The 23,020-nt window shown below is 42.1% G+C and overlaps 1 long non-coding RNA gene across 2 annotated transcripts in view; it reads left to right on the top strand.

Annotated features, from left to right (window-relative positions):
- The window catches only part of LOC116595445, a 106,703-nt gene that overhangs the window by 71,276 nt on the left and 12,407 nt on the right, over positions 1–23,020 (top strand). The window contains exons 2-4 of one of the 2 annotated variants that reach the window (XR_004287684.1): positions 2,522–2,664; positions 10,354–10,587; positions 21,643–21,771. This is a non-coding gene — a long non-coding RNA (uncharacterized LOC116595445). The remainder of the gene's footprint in view (positions 1–2,521; positions 2,665–10,353; positions 10,588–21,642; positions 21,772–23,020) is intronic. The other variant, XR_004287683.1, reaches the window with a different exon arrangement.

Below are 23,020 nucleotides of genomic sequence, written 5' to 3'. Positions count from 1 at the left end.
TGATTTTGTTTCCCTTGTCTCAGGAGACATATCAAGAAATAAATTGCTATTGCCAATGTCCAAGAAATTACTACTGTGTTCTTTTCTAGGACTTTTATGTTTTCAAGTCTCACATTTAAGTCTTTAATTTTTCATTTATTTTTGTGTATGGTATAAGAAAGTGGTTTAGTTTCATTCTTAGGCATGTTGCTGTCCAGTTTTCTCAATACCATTTGTTGAAGAGACATTCCTTTTCCCATGATATTCATTACTGCTTTTTTGAAGATTAATTGACCATATAATTGTGTGTTCATTTCTGGGTTTTCTGTTGTTCCATTAATCTTTGTGTCTATTTTGCGTCAGTACTGAACTGTTTTGATCACTACAGCTTTGTAATATAACTTGAAGTCTGAAATTGTGATGCCTCCAGCTTTGTTTTTCTTTTTTAAGATTGCTTTGCCTATTTGGGGTCTTTTATGGTTCCATACAAATTTTAGGATTGTTCTAGCTCTGTGAAAAATGCTGTTGGTATTTTGATAGGGATTGCATTAAATGTGTAGGTTGCCTTGAGTGGAATAGATATTCTAACAATATGTGTTAGAAGGTCTATATTTTGCTCTCTGCATACAGTATTTTAAAATCTTTCAGTATAAGGTCCGTTTGTTTTCTCCTTGGGTTGGGAGAACAGGGTGAGAAATAGAGGTGAGAGGAAAGGAGGGAAGGGGAAGAGAAGAGAAGATTTCAAGAGAAGGGAAGAGAAACAAGTTGTGAGACGTAAGAGGAATTATAATATTGTTTTAATGATTATAATTATCAGACAAAATCCTGTCATTTGCTTTTTAAACTGTTTTGAACAATAATTAAATTCATATGTATTTTCTTCCCTTCTGTCTCTTCTCCACTTCCTACTTTACTAAGTAATATTATCTTGATTAGTTTTTATTTTGGGCTCTTAAAAATGTATGTTCTATTATTTGAGTCTTTAAATTCTTTTCCCTGTGTTCTTGATTCTATTGATAAAGCCATCGCTGAGCTTCCAAATGACATCTTTACCCTTTCCTATTCCCGGTGTTTGCCAGTTGTATTATTTCTACATTGTCAGAGCATACGACACTTGCATTCTATTTTGTTACTCCAATCCCCACTTCACATTTACTTTTAGATCCAACCTAAATATAATTAAGGCTTACAGTCACACTCTTGGCTAAAGTTTCTGCAGTTGAGTCTCAGTTGGATGAAGTTCATTTTCTGGTTGTTTCCTCAAGAAAGGTTCGTGGAAACAATACTTTCGGAGTTTCTGCATATTTAAATGGTTTGCAATAGGCTTTATAATTCTCGAACAGCTTGGATGATAGAAAATTCTTGGTTTGCACTTTCCTTAAATATCTTCTGAGTGTTGCTCCATTCTCTCTATTTTGTATAGAGATTTTATTTATTTATTTATTTGAGAGAGAGAGAGAGAGAGAGCGCACACAAACAAAAGGGGGAGCAGAGGGAGATAATCTCCAGCAGGCTCAGGCCCAGTGTAGAGCCTTGTGGGGCTCAATCTGAGGACCCTGAGATCATGACTTAAGCTGAAACCGAGAGTCAGATGCTTAACCACCTGAGACCCCCAGGCACCCCTCTCCATTCTCTTCTAATGTTAAATACTATTGGGTGAAGTCTGAGTTCCATCTGTTTTTTTTTTTTTTTCTCTTTGTAAATAACTTGATTTTTTTATGCTTTACAAACGATACTCTCCCTAATTCAATAATTAGACTAGGCTATGTCTCATACAGTGACTATCCTGGATCAGGCTTCCCTGGGAAGTGGTGTGGACACCCAATAAGTAGATTGAAGTCTTGTTTCATTTTAAGAACTGCTTTGAATTATATTTTAAAATATTTGTTACCTTGTATCATTTGGTTTCTTCAGGGACCCCAGTTTTGCATATGTTGGCTTTCTTTTGACTTTCTGCTATCACTGCCATGCCCCCTTTAATTGTCTTAAACTTCTGTCTCTATTTCATGTAGTTGCATTTCATATTTCTACCCTTTGATTCCTGTACAGCATCTGCTGCCGGGACGTCACTCCTTCTGAGCCCCAACCAATTTTGTCTTCAGTCATGTGAAGATAGCTTTATTTTTTCTATCTTTCCTGATTCTTCTGCTCCTATCTCATCACCTCTCCGTGCTTTGTCTTCTTGTATTTGAGTTCTGACATTTGTGCTTTGTGATTTCCCTTTAGAGATCACATTGTTTTGCTAAGGTTTTTTTGGTTGTGCTTTGTTTCTAATTCACGGAGGAATGTTTGTTCATAATTTCATCTCTTCCAGGCAGTTTTCTGGTACATGTTCTTCTGTTGACAGAATTTACTGTTCTTTGCATCTTACAGCACACTTGCGTGGAAGGTATTCTATTCTCTTTTTTGTTACTTATAGAGTATATGGGTGGGACTTTCCCAAAAAAAGCTTTCTGCAGGAGGCTCTAAATAAGAGTGGGGCAGGAGCAGCTTTCTAAAATTCTTGATCCCAAAGGACCTTTCTCTTTCTCTGTTTCCACAGAGACGGACTGCTTCCTGAAAATAGTGTGATTCTTTATAGAACTCTGCCTCCTCGACTTCTCTGAATCAAGCTGGGTTCACAGGGCTTCTGTGGCCAACCCTTGAACCTCTAGTTCCTTCACCAGCCAGTGCAACAAGGGGCAGGTGAGCAGATCACCTTCAAGAAGTGCAATTTTTTTTTTTTTTTGCATTTTCTAAGCCCTGCTGCCACTGGCCCCTAGACACACCTGTATTTCTTCCTGTGAGGGTTATCCTCCTGACAACTCATACATATGTTTTGGAGTCTATAGCATATGAAACTCCTTGAAGCTATGATCCCCATGAGGAGAAGGAAGCACTACCACTACGCTCATTGCCAAGTCGGATAATTTGGAGGAATTAATACTAAGCTTCTGTGCTGTCCTCCGAGAGACTTTCAGCAGGGTGCAGTTTGAGGCATGATGGAGGTACATTCTTCCTGAATCAATTTCCATCCCCTTCTCTGGCCCCTGTGTGACTATTCCAGCAGGAAATATGGTAATAGACATTAGTGAAGAGAAGTAGAGAGTACATGTCAACCAAAAACATGCTACATTAACTAAGGGGAAAACACGCACACACACGTGCAAAATGTACATGTACACACACACTTTGTGGACCAAATAGAGCATATCTGCAGGCTCCTGGTGCACCACCTCCACTCTAAATCAGCTCTACGGTCCTTCTCTGGTGCTTTATAGTAAGGATCCCCATCACAACTGCTTATTATCTTGGTGGATTTTCCAGCCCTCCACCAATCCCTAAGGCTATTCCTGATGATGACTTCATTTGTGTCACATGTGTTTATGGAGACGACTTGTTTTTTTGCCTGTTTCCTACAACCCCACCTTTTGCCCTGTTCCAATCTGATCTCTTGCCTTTAATAAATACCTCCTTACCATGTACAGCCTTAACCCAATGCAGATCTGTGCAGGCTGGAATTGTCCTAGGCTTGTGCAATATGCCAAGGACTCTAGTTGATTTCGGATTTAGATTTTGATCTCCACAACCCCCCCAGTTTCCATGCTTGCATCCGGAGTGTGGCAGCAGCTGGGTGGGGCAGCCCTATGTGGAAAGGGGAGCAGAAGGGAGAAGACAGGAATGCCATTGTGACAAGCAACTTGGGTGGGCCTAAAGGGAAGCTGAGGATAGGACCCAGAGGGGAGACCTATGCCCCAGCATATCACCTGGGGCTCTCTGTTGAGAGTTCTGGGCTGCTGTGAAACTCCAACTGCTCTGGAACAAAGTTGAAATGTTGTTGGAGAGCAGCCTTGGCAGGGGTAGGGGCCAAGTGTTCTGGACACTTACCAGAAATAAACAGACTGCAATGAAATAGATCAAGAATCCTTTCCAATTAGGACAGTTGTGTGGGTTTAAAAAAAAAAAAATTCTGAAGTAAGAAAGGGAACAAAATGCAAAAATCTGTTCTTTTCTTCCAAAAGACTTTAAGTAGCAAATAAGCAAGGTGTCAGGACTGGGAAAGCCTTCTGTCTAGGCTCTGAGTAAATGAACTTGCTTTTTGGTAAAGAGCTTGAGTTAAAATTAAACAGATACATATGCATAGCTTGCAATAGAATGATCCTGCATGTATCGCCTTAAAAAGAAATCTGAACATTTTTCTGAGTAGGGCAAGCAAAGAGAATCAGGCAACAGTCCCTCCTCCAGAAATCCATAAACAGCCCCTCTCCTTCTACAGCAGAGGAAATTCGTCAGAGCAGCCCACCAAATGTCCTCGTGTTCTGAAAATAGATGGCACAGGTCTTTCTCTGGGCACTTCAGGACAAGGGCACAGGGGGTGTCCCTAGTGACAAAGGCAAAATCCATATTAAAGACTGCCAGCCCCACCTCCACAGTTACCACCACCCCTGCCCCCCACCCCGTGAGGTCTTCAAAGTCCGCGGAAATATCTTAGGTCCCTACACCAATTATCTACGTTGGCCCGTTTTTATGTACATTTGAATCCAGTTTCAAATTCCAATTTAGATTCTGTAATCTCAAGACCTAGAATAGTGCTTGGCTCGAGGTGGTGCTCAATATATATCTCGAGGCTGGATGAATGTCATGCCTTGCTATTGCTTCTAGTCTTTTAACTTCCTTCCATCTCCTAATTTCAACTGTAACTGACTCTTTGAAAAGCCTGCCCCAAAAGGTCAGATTTTTTTCATGTAGTTTCCATACACTTCCCCCTCCCCCATTTTTGCCACCTCGAAGAAGGCTGTCAGCAACCTTAAGGAGGCCTCATGGGAGTGACTGGAAAACACTCCCAACTCTTCCCTCTATCAGAAAAACAACTGTATCAAGTTTACTCAAGGGACATTGGCAGATATTAGAAACAGCCCGACCAATGTGGGTTTAGGAAGATGTCACTTTTACAATGGACTCAACATAGAGGGCAAACTGTTTAGAAAGTGCTGAAGAGGGAGACTGTCGGCTCCTGACCTGTAGCAAGACATGGAGAGTGGGCCACACCATGTGTTTTTTACTTTTACACACTCACTTTCTCATGACCAGATGCTCATTCACTGCTTCTCCAAACACACCACTTGAACGTCACTGTTGGGTCTGGACTGACTGAGCCGAGGGAAGGGAGGTGCTGTGCTGAGGAAGAAGGGAGGGGCCCCAGGGCTGCTGGTATGGAACATAGCTACTTTGTCCCTAGGCATTGCCATGGAATTGGATTTTTCCATAGCAGCACAGTCAGGCCCCAAAGAACCATGCTACCCTAGGATCAGCTGATTGACGCAAGGACTCTCAGTGCCATATGCATATCTTCTGTGTTTCAGCAGCCCCATCCCTGTCCCCACAACCCTCCCCCACCCAGCACAGTGGCTGCATCCTTGGGCATGTGGCATTTTTGTCAGTGGAAACACCTACCAGGAATCATAGGCACAGGATAGCTGCCTTCCCAGCTCTTGCCCTCTCAAGAGAGTAGTTTAGCTCATTTACACTTTCCTTCTGTGCTCCAGCAATTATTTTTCCTTCTCCTGATACCCTCTTCATCACCTCCTTGCCACTTGTTCAGCAGTGGTTCATGGGATGGATTTCAACTGCAACCTTTGGTAAATAATGGGAAGCTCTGCAGCTACTAGGAGTTGCTTTCCCAGCTGGTTGCAGAAAACTAGAGACAAACTTTTTACTGCCTGAGCCACTGCAGTCCCTAGTGCAGAAAAGTTGGGAAGCAGTGTTAACTCTTGTCCCAGAGTAGTAGTTAGGAGCTGAGTGAGATGCTATTGGATAACACTAAACGTATGCTTGTCCTGCCACTCTGTTCCCCAGACAGAGCTCCCCAAACCCTTGTAAATGTCTAAGTGATAGGAACACTAGGAGTGTGTTTTGTTCTACTGAGATGACTCTGGGTGGGCTCCTGGATGGGGGCTGGTCACCAGAAAGATCTGATTAGAAGCTTGGACTTTTCAGCCCCACCCTCAAACTTTCAGAGAGGGGAGAAGGGCTGTAAATACAGCTAATATTGATCATGCCCACATGAGGAAGCCTCTATAAAATCCTAATATTAGGAGGTTCAGAGAGCCTCCAGGTGAATGGACATACCCACACCAGGAGGATGACACACCCATATCCATGGGGATAGCAGCAGTATGCGTGGGACACTTCCAGAACTGACTCTATGTACCTCTTCATCTGGCTGTACAGCTATATACTTTACTACATCCTTTAATAAACTGGCAGATACAAGTGAGTGTTTTCCTGAGCTCTGTGAGCAAATTAATCAAGTCTGAGGAAGGGCCATGCATGGGAACCCCCGATTTATAACCAAATATGATGGAAGTTGTGGGTAACCTGGGGACATATTACTTGCAATTGGCATCTGAAACACAGTGGGAGCAGTCTTATGGGATTGAGCTCTTAATCTGCAGGATGTGATGCTACCTCCATGTAAATGGTGTCAGAATTGTGCCAGTCACATTGTAGGATCCCCTGCTGGTGTCCCAGAGAATTGCTTGATGTGCAGGAAAACCCCTACACATCTGGCATTAGCGGTATTGTGAGTGTTCTGTGTGAGTAGAAAAGGAGACACACAGGAAAGAGAAACACAGAAGGAGGTGGAGGACTGGGTTTTTCCCTACTTAGGGACTGAACTGAGTTTTGCCTTTAGAGACGTATTTGTCATTTGCATCATGATGTATTCATTTCAGAGAGCTCTGCCAGTGATGTTCAAAGGACTTGATTAATTTTGACCAAGTTTGGTATTTGCTTTATGTTCCATTAAATCTCCTGCCTTGAAAGAAATGTTCTTAGTTAGGAATCTGCAGAAGGGATTTTCAATGGATTTCAGTGCATTTCAGTGATATTACTAAGGCAAGAGCTGGGGTTCACAGAAACCACATGCTGCATATAAAGCGGTTATTTCCATTACTAAGTGTATTTCCATTACTTCCGATGTTCTCACTGGAAGGCCACTCAAGCCTTACCATGATGGGGACACTGGGCACCATTTAGCCCTCTAAGATGAAGCATCTAAACTTTTATTAACCAGAACCCTTCTTGTGAAAGCACAAATCTCACACTGTTCCCACCTCACTCTCAAGTCCTGAAAGGTCCCATCTAAAAATCACTGTATCTTTTGCATGTTTCCTTTGGCCAAAAAATTACTTTTGAACTTTACTTTGGGTAGTTGTACTGCAAAACAAAAACTAGTATCTTTTTCTCACTATAAAGTGCTAAATGTTCTGTATTGTTAAATATGCTTCTTTTTTTTTTTTCCTATTGCATGTGACTCCCTGATTGGAGGTGACATATGTTAGTAGATCCCACCTTCTAGACAATCATTGTTCTAAGAAATAACTTCCTGAAAGCAAACTGCTTAGTGTTTTTATTACTGGTTTTACAAAACCTTAAGTCTAAGCTACCTCCACTTTCTGCAGGGAGAAAAAAGGGCTAGGAGACAGTCAGGCTCCACATGGGGAAGTAGCCAAGACAGCTCCATCCAGAATTGCCTGGAAAAATCAAATTGGGAAAATCTTCAGCAAATTGTTGTATCAGAACAAGAGTAAGTTACCCATGGCCAGTGGTCACTGCAGCCTGTCCTACTGCTTCCTCCTGTCTGAGTTTCAATTTTGGAAAATATGTCCTTATTAAATGTGTTCATGGCAACCTTCTCATTGTCATTGTTCCTCATGGACATTCGTAGGAATCAGCTGTTGCTGCATCACTAACTCACTCCAGACTCAGTGGCTTAAAACAATGTCTATTTAACTATTACTCACATTTGAACTAATCATGTCTTTTCCGATGCTTGGACATCTTGGGACCTTGCTGAGTCTGGAGGGACTGCTCGTTCCCAGGTTAGCTATTTCCTAGACAGAGAAAATGTCTCAGCTAGGATTACAACTTTCACATGCAAACTGACTAGTCCAGAGCCCACACCTTAACCTCCTCCTTCACCTCCCTGGCTTTCACACTTGGACCCCTTTCCACCACCCCAATCATGCCAGAACCAGGATTAGACAACTAGGGACAGTCTTTATGCCCCAGAGCCTGCTAAAATTACCACATTTTTAAAAAAGATTTTATTTATTTATTTGACAGACAGAGATCACAAGTAGTCAGAGAGGTAGGCAGAGAGAGGGAAAAGCAGTCTCCCCGCTGCGCAGAAAGCCGGAAGCCGGGCTCGATCCCAGGACCCTGGGATCATGACCTGAGCCGAAGGCAGAGGCTTCAACCCACTGAGCCACCCAGGCACCCCAAGACCCATATTTTAAAGCTACAGTCTACAAGTCAGCCAGGCAGCTCTTCTGGACTTAGAGATTCTGTGGTCACCTATGGATCCAGCAGGCAGCTCTGTTGGTCTTCACTGTGCTGCCTCATTTGTTTGGGGGCAGTCTGCTTTATAACTATGAACTTGTCATATGTCCACGACTGGGCAGCTGGACTCTCCCTCCTGTGCACTCTCATTCCCCTTCAGGTGGGCCTGGGAGGGTCACAGGGCAGTGGCAGGATCTATTAGAGTAGAAAGGGGCGGGACCTCTTCCAGCCTCCAATGGAAGGAACACACATCACTTTCCCCGCCCTCTATTGGCTAAAACAAGTCACAGAGCAGCCCAGGTTTGTGGGAGAAAGAAATAGACTACATTTTGATGGAAAGTACAGCAATGTCACATTGCAAGTGATGTGGATACAAAGAACAGTGGAGAAATAGAGACATTGCCTAGCCCCTCTACCACAACATTCTTCTGCTCAAAAGAGTAAATTATCTAAAACGTGTTTTTCCCACATGGACATAATAAAGATATATATTTTTTAAATTAAAAAAAAAAAGGTGGCCTGTGTCGATAGTTCACTATACTAGTGAAACTAGAATTTGATGGAATTCCAGTCTCTCAGCAGAATAACATAAACGTGAATAATGGGAACAAAATATGACACTTGGTCCCTTGTTAAAATGTAGATTCCTGGCCCCAGAAAATCTAATTCAGCAAAGCCCAGAATAAGGTCCAAGAGTCTGCATGTTAGCAGTTTCCTCAGGGGACTTGGTGCAGGTGATTCTAATAACCTCACTTTGAAAAATGTTGGTGTCCCACGTTCATAGCAGCATTATTTGCAACAGCCGAGACATGGAAACAACCTAAGTGTCCCTCAATAGATAGATAGAGAAGATGTGGTATATATGTACAATGGAATAATCTTCAGCCATTAAAAAAAAAAAAAACCCACAAGGAAATCCTACCAATTCTGATAATATGGTTGGACCTAGAGGGCATTGTGCTAAGTGACATATGTCAGAGAGACAAATACGGTATGATCTCACTTTTATGTGGAATGTTAAAAAACAACAACAACAACAACAACAAAACAAAAAAATCACAAAAAAATCAAACACATAGAAAACAATATCAGACTTGTGGTTACTGGAGGTGAGGACCAGGAGGAGGGGGAATTGCAAGAAGGTGGTCAAAGGTACAAACTTCTAGGTATAGGATACATAAGTACTAGGGATTCAATGTAGGACAAGATGACTGTAGCAAACACTGCTGTATGATATATAAGAAAGCTGTTAAGGGAGTAGATCCTCAGAGTTCTCATCATAATAGAAAAATGTTTTCCTTTATTCTTCTTCCTTTTCTTTTCATTGAATCTATAGGAGAAGACAGATGTTAGCTAAACCTGTTGTGATAATCATTTCACAATATATGTCAATCAAACCATCCTGCTATCGGCCTTAAGTTTATACAGAGATATATGTCAATTATTTATCAATAAAACTGGAAAAGATATTTTAGTGTTGGTATCAAAAAATCGTGTGTGTGTGTGTGTGTGTGTGTGTGTGTAGAACAGTAACATTACCTCTGTTGTACAAAAAGGAAACTAAGGCTCTAAGCCTTAGATCTGTTTACTGGCATGTGCAAGTTCACACAGAAGTTTAATTTCAGAGCTGGGGTAGGTATTCAAGTCTCTTGACCCTTGACCTATAAGATGTGATCTGAGAAATGCAAAGAGCCCCCATTCCCCTTAGAGCCACCCCCACCTTGGGCTTGCTGCAGTGCCCAAACCTCCTGTTTGTCTCCCTTGGTCTCTGCTGCAGTATTAGCACAATCACTCTGTCTCTTCTAAAGCCTGTAAGGGGCATTGGCGAAGTTGGAGGGGAGGGGAATGGATACAAGCGTATTCAAACCTACTGGCCTACAAGTGTCACACTTTTACTTAAACTGATGTACTCTATTGGTTTTTAACTCCTGGCTTAGTCCTGGGGGAGCTTTATTCATCCCTTGAGAAGCAAACAACGAAAAGGGAGGAAGAAGGAATAAAGAATGAGGAGGAGGGAGACCATTTCTGTGATCAATTTCTCTCTCTCCATAGATGGCTTCCTAGTAGTCCAGTGGGTGATGATGATGACGATGACGACGATGGCGGTCATCACTGTGTCCATTTTACAAATGGAGAAACAAGGACTTACAGATGCTTACCCTCACCTCCTCGTGCAGACCTGGAGACCTTGTTTAACAAAGAGCAATGCCCATATTGCACTGACTTGGTGTGATTCTTCAGAACCCTGGGAGAGATACTGATGGTCTCCTCTGAAGGAAAAGTAAAGTAATAAATTACCCCTTTTAAGATAAATTAAGTCTTTAATCTTGATGTGAAAAATGACACCTAGGATATACACCAGTTGGGAATTTATGAGAGTACAGTCCCACCCCAATAGCCCTTAGATGCAGCAAAATGTTATTAGGACACTAGGGATGTACCCTGTGCCAGTCTGTCCAGAATTTTAACCACCAGTGTCCAGTCACACCTCAGACAGATGAAGAGAGTAATGCTCATCAGTTTGCCATTGGTTCTGCCTCTGGGTTATCCCTCAGGACTCTGTGGTCACCTCAGATGGCATATCTGTTAGGTTCCCAAGAGAAACAGAACCAATAGGGTGTGTGTGTGTGTGTGTGTGTGTGTGTGTGTGTGTGTGTGTGTGTGTGTACTATTATCTCTCTGTAGATGATGGATGGATGAATGGATAGATGGATGGATAGTAGGGGAAAGAGAGATTTCAGAAATTGGCTCACACGATTGTGGGGCCTGGCCAAGTCCAAATTCTGCAGGGCAGCCTGGCTAGCTGGAGACCTAGGGGAAGAGCTGGTGTTGCTGTTTAAATTTGAAAGCTGTCATCTGGCAGAATTCCCTCTTCCTGGAGGACCTCCAGGACATCCAGGACTGGATGAGGTCCACACCCATTATGGAAGGTAATCTGCTTTACTCAGAGTCTACACATGTGAATGATAATCTCATCTAAAAATGCCTTCACAGCAATATCTAGCTTCCTCTTTGTCCAAAAACTAGATACCATGGCCTAGCCAAGTTGACACATAAAATTAACAATCACAGCTGGGCAGGGAAGTACCCAGAAATGGGGGTGGGTATCTGTGTTTACAAACAGGCTTGTTGCTGAGCTAGACTTGATGGGAGGTAAACAGGACGGAGGTGCAGCCACAGTATTCCTGCTTCTGACCTCAGTCAGAGTCAGGGTCAAGAGTCAGTGTGGCCTTCTGGGGAGAGAGCTGATTCTTTCCAGCTGCGTTTGAGCAAACTCGCTTGTTGCTACAGGTATGAGAAGAGGTGGCACTTTTGAGAGTTGTATTACTCCATGAAACACATCCTGCCCCAGGCCCCACTTGTGTATGCCACACACCCCCATCCTCTCAAAAACATCATTAGCACACAGGTAGGAGCACACACACCATCTTCCAGGGAGACCCACAAAGAGCCTTAGAGTGACCAGAGTTCTGGATTAATCTGTACCCACACACTCTGAGGGTTTTGCCCTCAGTCAACTTGATCTCCCTGAGCCATCATCCTAGCAGTGTGACAGAAGAGCCGTGGCAAGTCCAACAGGCAAGACAAGCACTTTGAAACCATGGGAAATACTAGACCACTGCATAAAATAGGAAAGCGGTTCTCTCTGATGGGCTTCCATCACAAAGGTTCAAAGGCGTTTGGGGAACTGTAGAGGAAGCGGGGGTTTGGGAAGAGGCTTGTTACCAGCAAGTCTGGGGAGAGGGAGAGAGGGGGTAGGTGAAGAGGGAGGGAGAGCTGTAGAGGAGAAGGGGAGCTACTGACCCAGAGCAGCAGAAAACTCTGGTCCTGATCTCCAGAACAGGAGAAAGAATGAGCTGGAGATATGTCATTCAGAGCCCTGGTGATCGGGGCAGTGTGAAGGTGCCGCTTACCTGGGACCAACACAGAGGCACTAGACGTCATTCGCTGGATATTCCTGGTGAAAGTCATGTTTTTTTAGCCTTGATTATCTGAATAACTTGTTTGGGTAGCTCTAACCTGAGGTAAAATTGGATTGGAAAAGAGAAAAGTAAACACCTGGAGTGGGAACTCTGGACAGCAGGGCTGGGCTGGGCAACATCCGAAGTTGGCAGCTGGTCTCAGGTGTCATTCTCTGGCCTTCCCCCAAACCCCTGTGCTCAGAGGCCCTGTCTGCAGCTGACCTTCCCACTTGGTGTCCCTGAACCCTCCTCATTGAGGACCTATGGCAGACAGGCCAATGAAGCCTCACACAGTCCTACAAAATGATGAGGCTATCTCACAGTCATTGTGCTTTGCCTTGCGCTCTCAGGAGGGTTTAATACCTCTCATCTCACTTGGGAATTAAGAGTCGCACCCTCCAGGCCTGGAGGTATGACAGGCAAGCTAGTGATTCCAACCGGCCTCTAACGCAGTGGCCCATGATAGCCCATGATAGCTCCCTTTTTGCAGTTTCTGACAAAATACTGAGCTGGTAAAACTCAGAGGACTTTAGTGCTGACCTTGTCTACCCCCTTCATTGCATAAGAGAGGAAACTGAGGCCCAAGGAGACTATAAAAACTATGTAAAGTTGCACAGCTTGTTAGTAGCAGGGTCAGGATTGGAACCCAGATGACTTCACTCCTACTTTCACTAAGATTCCTCCTTGCTGAGAAGAGCTTATCCATTTACACTGTGGTGTTAGTGACTAATAATGGCTTAATCCTGCCATCCTGGAGTATCTCAAGTTTTACTGAAAAAGGAAATTGTCAACCACTAGCCAAGTAGGGCACAAGAGGGTGAGTTAAAGGAGGTTAAAATTAGGATTAAAGAAAAACATTCTGGGTTCTCCTCAGTTCATACTACATAGGCTGTCAGCTCAGCTGTTTACTTAATAGACTTGAATTGCATAATAATTCACCCACCATACCACCTTAGGGTCTGGCTGGAATGATACCCTCTTGTAATCCTTGATGTGGAAGGGTACTTGGAGACCGTCTCATTATGGACTGGCAAGCACAGGGCACTCTGCCATGCATCTCCCTCCCACACCTCGCAAGACAGACTGATCTCGCCCAGATCCTTTACTCCTCTTTCCTCATCCCCATCACTGCTGAGAAGGGACCAGTTCTGAATCCTTTTCAACCAAGAGCTTGTACCAGTGGATTACAATCGATTAAGGCATTGATAATCAAAGTGTGATCTGTGGACCTGCAGCAGTGGCCTCATCCTGGAGCCACTTAGTGATGCATAACATCAGCCTCAGGCCAGAGCTACCAAATCAGAATCTGCCCTTTGATACGTTTCTAGGCAATCCACGTGCACACTGAGCTTTGAGAAGAATGGGGTTTCTTCCCCAGCTAACACAGAGAGACTATGCTTAGAGTAGTGGAACACTCTTTAGAGGTGGAAGTGTAATGGGTGGAAAGGAAATGAGCCTGAAGCCAGACCCTCTGGGTTAACCCTTGTCACTATTATGTGACTTGGAGTAGGTCACATGAATGAGGCCATTAGACCGAACACTGTGGCCAAGTTCATGTCTAATTCACCTCTGAACCCTGGTACCTAGAAAGTGTAGGAGCTCAGTAAATGCTAAGGAAGAGAATTACCAGTGGGCTTTGGTTTCCTCCCTCACAACTGAAGGTGTACTAAAGAATGGCTTCCAGGCCTCACACCCATGTGACCACAATACACGGACTCATGTTCTGGCTTAACTAACATGAGACAAGTGGGTTAGCAGAAAGCTAGCAGGAAGGGTGAAAATAAAACTTCTGCCCATGAAAACTTCTTGTGAGTACAGATGCTAAGGTGGGAAGCTGTGGGTTAGGGACACTGGCCTTTCTACTGCTCAGCCCCAGAAACTTTGGTCAGGCCCAGGTAGCTTCCTGTGACCCTCTCCTCCTTGTTCCAGGTCTCCATAGCTTCTTTCAGCTTCTCCACCACATCCTAGACTCCCTGGCTTCTTCCTTCCTCTCCCTAAGCCTGGATATGTATAAGACAGTCTCCCCAGCACCTCACTTCTCTGCCACCTATTCCGTCAGGCATAAGAACATCTTTTGGGGGGTTCACCACAGGCAATCTGAGACTGGGGGTTACACAAAGCCCATGGAGTTCCCATAATGTCCCCAGAGGCCTATAATCTCCAAGCCCCCTTTGCACTCCTCACCTCCTACCCTTTCCAGACTAAGGAGGCCATCTTGCTGGAATAGCCTTTTTATACTCGGATGATTTGCAGCACTCAGGTTACTAGCCCCCATCTGGAGCCCCAGTGAGCAGCCCCAGTCTTTGAAATCTGCCTCTCAAGGGGAACCAACAGAAATCCAAGAAAAAAGAATGAGGAGGAGGAGGAGGAAAAAGAAAAGGCAAGAGGAGAGGAAAGAAAAAGAAAGAGCCAGAAAAGAGATAAAGGCACCCTTAGCTATTTGAGGGTCTTACTCTAGCCTGACGTAGTACCTGACATCTCTATAACATGTCCTATCCTCTTTGAGAAACCATCATTTGTTCTCCTCCACGGGCCTGGACTCAGCAGCCTCACCATCCCACCAGGATAGAGTGTCCCTAATGTTTTGGTAAAATAAGGCTGCTGGCTTCCTGGGATTCTCAGGCAAACCAGTCACAGACTGACTTGATAGTAGGATATTTTACCTTATGCATGAGTTGGGTGCTTAAACCCATATTTGAAAAGTGTTGTAATACTTTCATTGTAAGGGAAAAAATGAGATATGTAAGAATAGGCACGGCAAATACATGTTTGCAAAGTTATTCCCCAAGTAACCTGTTATACTGAAAGCATTTAGCAAATAAAGCAACCAATCAGAACAGATTTCTGGCCATAAACTTGCAGAATTGGGAAGGCTGCCCTGAAGGCTGGGTTCCTATCAGCCCTGCTTCCAACCCTTAGGTGTCATTTACATGCTAATTATTTTGACTGCCTGGTCTAAAAATCAGCATTTCCAAGGCCCTGAATGTGAAACGACCAAGAATTCTGAGCTGACAGAAGGCATGTGCAGTTACCCCGTTGAGCCAAAGACCTGTCTCCAGGACAATATTCTCTCATTGGCAATCCAGGGAACTGTCCTGTTCCAACGTGGCTAGCTGATTTCTTGAGATATTCATTCAGTTTTATTACTGTTAGTGCCAATCGAGTTAATTTTCTCCTTTGACTCCCTTTTTGGACAAACAGCCAGGCCTTTGAGTCCTGGAGGTCTCTGATGCACTTGGCAAAGGAGAAAAGGATCCAGACTTTAATTTCTAAATCCTAGTTTAGATTTAACTCAGAGCTGTGAGGCTCATGATCTGAAAAGGGAATGTTTCCAGTGAATGAAGGGCAGAGGGTAGGCAATGGCTCATCCTTGGAGGGTGGGATTAAGTAGGGTGTTGGGAAGCGGGGAGGACAGGTGGCCCACATGTGCGGGGAACCAGAGCTCCAGGTATTCAGAGTGCTCATGAAGAAGGATGGCTTCTTAGAATGCCAGCAGAGGCTGCAGTCTGGGGTCTTCTGACTCAACATGTGGTACGTGGCCAGCAATGTCAGCATCCTGGGAGCTCATCAGAAATACAGACCCACTGGATCCAAAATTACAGTTTTGCAAGATTGCCGAGTGACTTGTGTGCATACTGGAGTTTAAGAAGTACTTCTCTAGGCTCTGCTTGGGAACCTCAGCAGGGATGCCCAGACAAACTCAGCACAAAGGAAGAGAGTGGGCTTTCAACCCTGGAACACTCCCCACTGGCCTTGGACAAGATACTTCAGGCACAGCAGTCACAAGCCTTTCCCCAATTTTCTGGATGTTGTAAGCGTCAGTGTTTCCAAACAACCCAAGGGAGGGAGAGGACCTCCAAAATACCACTGAAATGGAATTTCCCATCCCTAAAGGTGACGGCTTGAAGCAGAGTTGGTGGATTTACAAAGTGTAAGGAAATCTGATATATCTTTAACCTGAGTACTGTGGAGGAAATTTATAGTCTTTACTTGATTAAATGGATTTCCTGACAAACCGTGTGTGAAATACCTACTCCCTATCATCACCACACTCAATAGATTTTAATATTTATTGTTGAAAATTCACCAAAACATCTGCAATTAGTCGGCTTTTTGCTGCATAACAAACTCAAGATCTTAGTGTCTTGTAACAACAAATGCTGCTTTTCTTTGTTCATGGACCTCGGGCTCTCTCTGGCTCTGCAGGAATCAGTTGGACTTGACCCCAAGCCACAGTTTGAGCTTACGTCTCTTCCACGTGTCTCCTCATTACAGTACCAGCAGCTCCCCAAGGCACATCCCTCTCATTGCAGATGGCAGATGGCAGAAGCAAAGCATCCAAGCCAAACTACACAGGCATTTAAAGCCTCGGCTTAGCATCACATATGCTCACATTTTATTGGCTGAAGCAAGTCACATGGCCACGTCCAGCTAGGTGTGGATGTATGTTCCACCTACTTTATTGAGAAGCAGTGCAAGGTCACATGGCGGAAGAAGTCGGAGAGGGAGAAATGGGAACAGAAATCCAATTTTGCATAACACTTTAACCCATTTTCCTGCCTTGGTAAACCTAATGAACCTACATAAGGCTGTCTGGGTTGATGAAGTCTCTGACCAGTCAGCGGCTCTCTAGGACCAAGAATGTAAGCAGGCACAGAGACGGCTGCTTCTCCATAGAATGCGGAGGCTGTTATTTTAAATATACCCTCTCATTTCTTATGAACCTAATCTGAAGGCAGCAAAAACCAAGAAAACAGTCAACTTAGGGAATAATTTGTGTGGTCTGGTTAGTCAAGATCTCCCTAATTAAATACAAATTAATTTTTTAACTTAATGATTATAAATTTTGAATAATATTTAGTACAAATTCAGTACATGGTTTTTGGTATAGTAATAGCAGCAAGAGTGATGACAAAATCTATTGAATGCTTAGAATGTGCCAGACACATTCAACCCTCAACCAATCTTATGAGTTAAGCTATATTGGTATCCCAATCTTACAAATAAAGAAACTGAAGCCTAATTACTAATAATTATTTTTCTCAGGGTCATATGGTCAGCGAGAAACATGAAACATTCTTGAACTGAATATCTCTTACCTTTATTGTTCTTGCCTATGAAATGAAAATAAAACCCCACCCTGATATTATTACTGATAAAGGTAATATGTATAGTAGCCAGGTATATTGTACACTTTCTGTAAAAGACACCTACTTTAAAGGAACAGAGCTTCTTGATCTGAAACAGGAAGGCAATCCCTGAGGTCTTCCCTCACTGTAGGAAGTGGGCTTAACTGTTCTGGTAATCAACTCCAGAGGGGGAATAATAGCAGATAATCAAGTTTTTAATTTCTTCCAAGCTTCCTTCCAAATTAGTAAATGAGGACTTGAAAACAATATTAAGGCAGGATTGAACATTTTCTAAGAAGTATCGTACTTTCATCTCTTCCCTGTGGTGGGAGGGGGAGATTCAAAACAGAGGGTGGAGGGAGAAATATAAATTGGTGGTTGAGCTTGTATCAATCTTTTCCTGGGAGCTAGCCAGTGGAAGGCTGGGAAATAGAGCCCGCATACCAGGGAAATCAATCATCACCTTTTATTTTATATCTAGACTGGAGATGCCATTCCTGTTGCAAATCCATTTTATAATCCCTAAAGACATGCAAAATCCAAAGACTATAAAAGAATGTTATTAACACATTGAGAAGTGTAAGAATCAATAGAACATGCTTCCTTGTGGAACGTGTTTAAAAAAGAACCAACCACAGACCCCATAGCCATTGAAAGGATAATAAAGAAATACTATGGACAGCTCCACATACACAAGTTCAACAACTTAGTTGGAATGTTCCAATTCCTTGAAATCCACAAAGAATCTAACCTCACCCAAGATCAAATAGTTAACCTGAATAGTCTTAGAATTATAAAAACCAACTAAATGTACAATTAAAAACTTTCCACAAAAGAAATCTCTAGGCCAAGATAGTTTCACTGGCAAATTGTACCAAGCAGATAATAAAATTGAATATACGCAATCTTTTTCAGGACACAGAAGAAGGAAAATGTCCCAACTAGTTTTATGAGGTCAATTTTACCCTGATACCAAAATCAGACAAAGTACAAAAAATTAAAAATATAGATGAACATCTCTCATGAACTTAGAAGCAGAAATACTCAACAAAATATTACCAAGTTGGATCTAGGAATATATAAAAAGAATTACACACCATGACCAAGTAGGATTTATTCTAGGCATAAAAGCTGGTTCATCATTCAAAAAAAATAATTTAAACTTATCTACTATATCAAAAAGCTAAGAAGAAATATATGGTCATGTAAATTGAAATAGAAAAAACATTTCACAATCTCCCAAACCAACTCATGATAAAAAATCTCAGCAGATTAAGACTAGAAGGGAACCACTTCCACCTAAAAGGTCCTCTCTCCAAAACCCTTCAGCTGACATCATAGTTAATGGGGAAAGACTGAATGCTTTCCCCCTAAAATCAGAAACAACTCAAGCCAACGATGTCTACTTTCCCCACACTTATTCAATATACTACTGGAAGTTCTAGGTGCTGCAATAAGATAAAAATTTAAAATAAAAAGCATATACATTAGACAGAAAGACATAAAATTTTCCCTATTTGCAGATAACACAATTATCTATATAGAAAATCCCAAGTAATCTACCAAAAACTCCTATAAATGGTAAGTGAGTGGATTAGTCTACTAGTGCTGCCATAAGAAAATATCAGACTGGGTGGCTTAAACAAGAGAATTTACTTTCTCAAAGTTCTGGAGGCTAGAAGTCCAAGATTAAGATCAACAAGATTGATTGCTGGCTTGCAGACTGTCATTCTTCTCACTGTGTCCTCACATGGCGTTTCCTCTGTGTGCAGGTTCCTGTGTGTATTTCTCTTCCTCTTCTTATAAGGATACCATTCTTATGTATTAGGGCTCCGCTCTTATGATCTCATTTTGTTTTAATTACCTCCTAAAAGGTCCTCTCTCCAAATACACTCACACTGGCTTCAACATATGAATTTTGAAGGGAGAGAATTCAGTCTATTAATCTTACAAAACAAGCTGAGGGTTGCTGGCGGGGGTAGGGAGGTAGGGAGCGGGTGGCTGGGTTATGGACATTGGGGAGGGTATGTGCTATGGTGAGTGCTGTGAAATGTGTAAGCCTGATGATTCACAGACCTGTACCCCTGGGGCAAATAATGCATTATGTGTTAATAAAAATAATTTTTTTAAAAAAGAAGAATGAATTTAGTCACATCCTAGGACACAAAGTCAAAACACAAAACTCTATCATATTTCTAAATACTAATAGTGAGTAATTAGAACAAAAAAAAGGTACTATGTAAAATAACTCCTCTCAGAAGGAATATGTAGGTATAATTCTAACAAAATATACATAGAATCTATGTGCTGAAACTCTGAAAAGCTGATGAAATAAATCAAAGACCTAAATATATGCAGAACCGTACCATGTTCATAGATTAGAAGATACAACATAGGAAAAATGCCAGTTTCCCCCCAAACTGACCTATGGATTGGATACAATTTCACCCAAACTCCTAGCAGAATTTTTATAGATATTTGACAAGCTGATTCTAAAGTCAATATGAAAGGCAAAGAAACTAGAACAGCCAAAAGAATATTGGCCTTGAAAGAGTCCCGTTATTCAGTTTTAAGATTTACTTTAAAATAACCAAGACAGTGTGGTATTGGCAGAGGGAGAGATACATAGATCAACAGAAAACAATAGAGATGTAGACACAAATAAATATGAATGGCTGATTTTTACCAAACATGCAAAGGCAATTCAGTGGAGATATGATAGTATGTTTAACAAATGATACTGGGATTCATACAAACAAACAAACAAAAAAAGAACTTCAATTTAACCTTATACTTTACACAAAAATTAACCCAAAATGGATCATAGATCCTAATAGAAAATATACAGCTCTAAAACTTTTCAAGGAAAATGTAGAATATCTATGTGACCTGAGGTTAGGCCAAGAGTTCTTAGACATGACAGCAAAAGCCCAATTCATCAAAGAAAAAATTGATAATTTGGACTTAATCAAAACTGAAAGCTTGTTCTGTGAAAGATTGTTAAAGAATGAAAACACAAGCTAAAAACTTGGAGAAAACATTTTCAAATCAAGTATCTAACAAAAGGCCTGTATCCAAAATATGTTAAAAAGAAAAACTGTCTTACTCAACAAACAACCCAGTGGAAAAATTGTCAAAAGACTTAAACAGACCCTTCACCAGAAAGAGGATATGGATGGCAAATAAGCACATGAAGGATGTCCAACATTATCAGCCAGTAGAGAAATGTAAATTCAAACTATAATGAAATATCACCATATACCTATTAGAATGGTAGAAAAAGAAATACGAACCATGCCACAACTGGTGAAGATTCAGCAGTATAGAATTCCTTTGTACGTTGCTAGCTGAAATGTAAATTGGTGCAGCTAGTCTAGAATGGTTTGGTAGTTTCTTATAAAAATAAATATACACGTGTCATCTCACCCAGTGATCCCATTTTTAGGTGTTTGCCCTGGAGAAATGAAAATTTATGTTCATTCAGAACCCTGTCCACAAATGTTTAAGGCTGTTCTATGAGTAATTACCAAACGCTGGAAACATTCTAAATGTCCTTCAGTGGGTAGATGGATAAACAAAGTGGGACATCTATACATTAAGAGGCAAGAAACTATTAATACATAGAACAGTGGAATAAATCTCAAAGGCATTATGCTGAGTGAAAGGAACCACTCTGGAAAGGTTACATGCTATATAATTCCATTTATATGAGATTTGAAATTCTCAAAAAGAAGTATAGTGAGAGAGAGCAAATAAGTGTTCATTGGGAGTTAAGAGTGAAGAGGGTGTGACTAAGGCAACGCAGTATAAGACAGCTTTTTGGGTGACGGAACTGTTCTGTACCTTGATTGCGGTTGGTGTGCTTAAACTCATGGACCTTTCCATACAAAAAAAAAAAAAAAAAAAAAAAAAAAGCCAATTTTGATGTATGTTAATTTTAAGAAGTCAATTTCTTGGGGGGACAGATTTTTTTAATTGGAAGAAATAAACACACATGATGGCAGAAATTATTATTGTCTCCTAATATCCATCCTCCCTTTCTTCCTTTTAATAATGGACTTCTCTCTGCGTGTGAGTGTTGGGAGTGCACATGGCTGCCCAGAGACTGGTTTCCCAGCCTCCCTTGCAGCTAGATGTAGCCCTGTAACTGGGTTTTGCCAAGTGAGGTAGGAGTACCTCCTTGGGAAAAAAAAAAAAAAAAAAAAAAGACTATTTATGCCCTCCCTTTACTTCTTCCTCTTTTCCTGGAGGTGGTGCTGATGAGCTACTCTCAACCACAAAGACAAGGACAACTGGAGCAGGCACCTTAGACCCATGTGGGGCCAGCTGGGAATCTGGGTGATGGCATGAAGTGGAACCCAACTTTCTGTCCTGGTCTGGTAGGTAAGAGAAAGAAACTTTGAAGTTAGGTAGGCTGTTGCATTTTGGTGCCTCTTTGTTGAACCAGCTTACTCCCTACCATAGTTAATACAGATTATTCATTGTAGAAAAATATAAAGGGTAAAATAAAAGTCATCCAGAGTCTTACTCTCCAAGACAGACACACTTCGATCTCACGTTGGCCCTTCCTATATGGCAGGGTAACACTAAAAAAAGAAATCTTCCAAAGAGAATGAGCTCATCTGGTATTGTGTAGATTTCTTGAGGAATCCTGGATTTGGGAGGTGGGATATAGGGATAGAATTCCTCCTTAGATTTCAATACCCACCCCCCCTTCCCAGGAAATACCACTGTCTGGACATTGTGCCATTAACATATTACTACTCAGGGTGAGAGTGAAACCAGATTTATAACCAGTTCTTGTGGAAGACATATTCCTGTAGTAGCCTGAATGAGAGAAATTAGTTCCAAATCATTAAGAGCTTGGTCTTTGGAGCTGTAAAGTCATGGGTTCAAGGCTTAGTTCCACTTCTTATTTATGTGTGTAAACATAAATATGTGTCTTAACTTCTCAGAATTTCAGTTTACTCTGCTCTAAAATGGGAATGAATAATACCACCTACCATTGTGTGAATAAAATATGATAGACATAAAGGTATAGCACTGGGCCTATCACATAATAACTTCTCAGAGATGGGGGGCTATTCCATTATTCATACACCATATGTTGAGGACCTACAATATGCCAAGCACATCTCTAGGCACTGGGGAGATAGCAGTGAGTGACACACATACACACAAATTCTTTGCTTTCTTAGATCTTACCTTCCAGTGGAGGAGACAGGCCATAAACAAAATTTTAAAATGATAGTAAATCTGATGAAATTAAGATGGAAAGCAGCTTATTGTTAATAACACTAATAGCTCAGGCATACGTGAAGATGCTTGGCTCCAGTTTCCTCCCTCAGTTCCACAGGGTCTGCGCAGAACTGGGCAGGGTGGGTATGGACACTGAGGACATTAAAGGACTTAAACAGGAGAGCTCATGCAATGAATATCTTTGTGGGCAATGGTAGGTGCCCTGCTCTCTGTGTGAAGTGTTCTCCATTGCTGAGAATAGCTGAAGCCTTCAACTGTCAGAGTCCTTCAGTTACAGGGCAGGAGGATGAGCCTAGTGTTCTAAGGACAGGGGCAAGAGGCAGAAGTTTCTGGTACACCAGCAAGGTTTCAGATCTTCTGACCCTCTCT

This window comes from Mustela erminea, chromosome 7 (assembly GCF_009829155.1).
Source record: "Mustela erminea isolate mMusErm1 chromosome 7, mMusErm1.Pri, whole genome shotgun sequence".
NCBI classification, from domain to species: Eukaryota; Metazoa; Chordata; class Mammalia; order Carnivora; family Mustelidae; genus Mustela; species Mustela erminea.
This window is presented reverse-complemented; position numbering and strand designations above follow the sequence as displayed.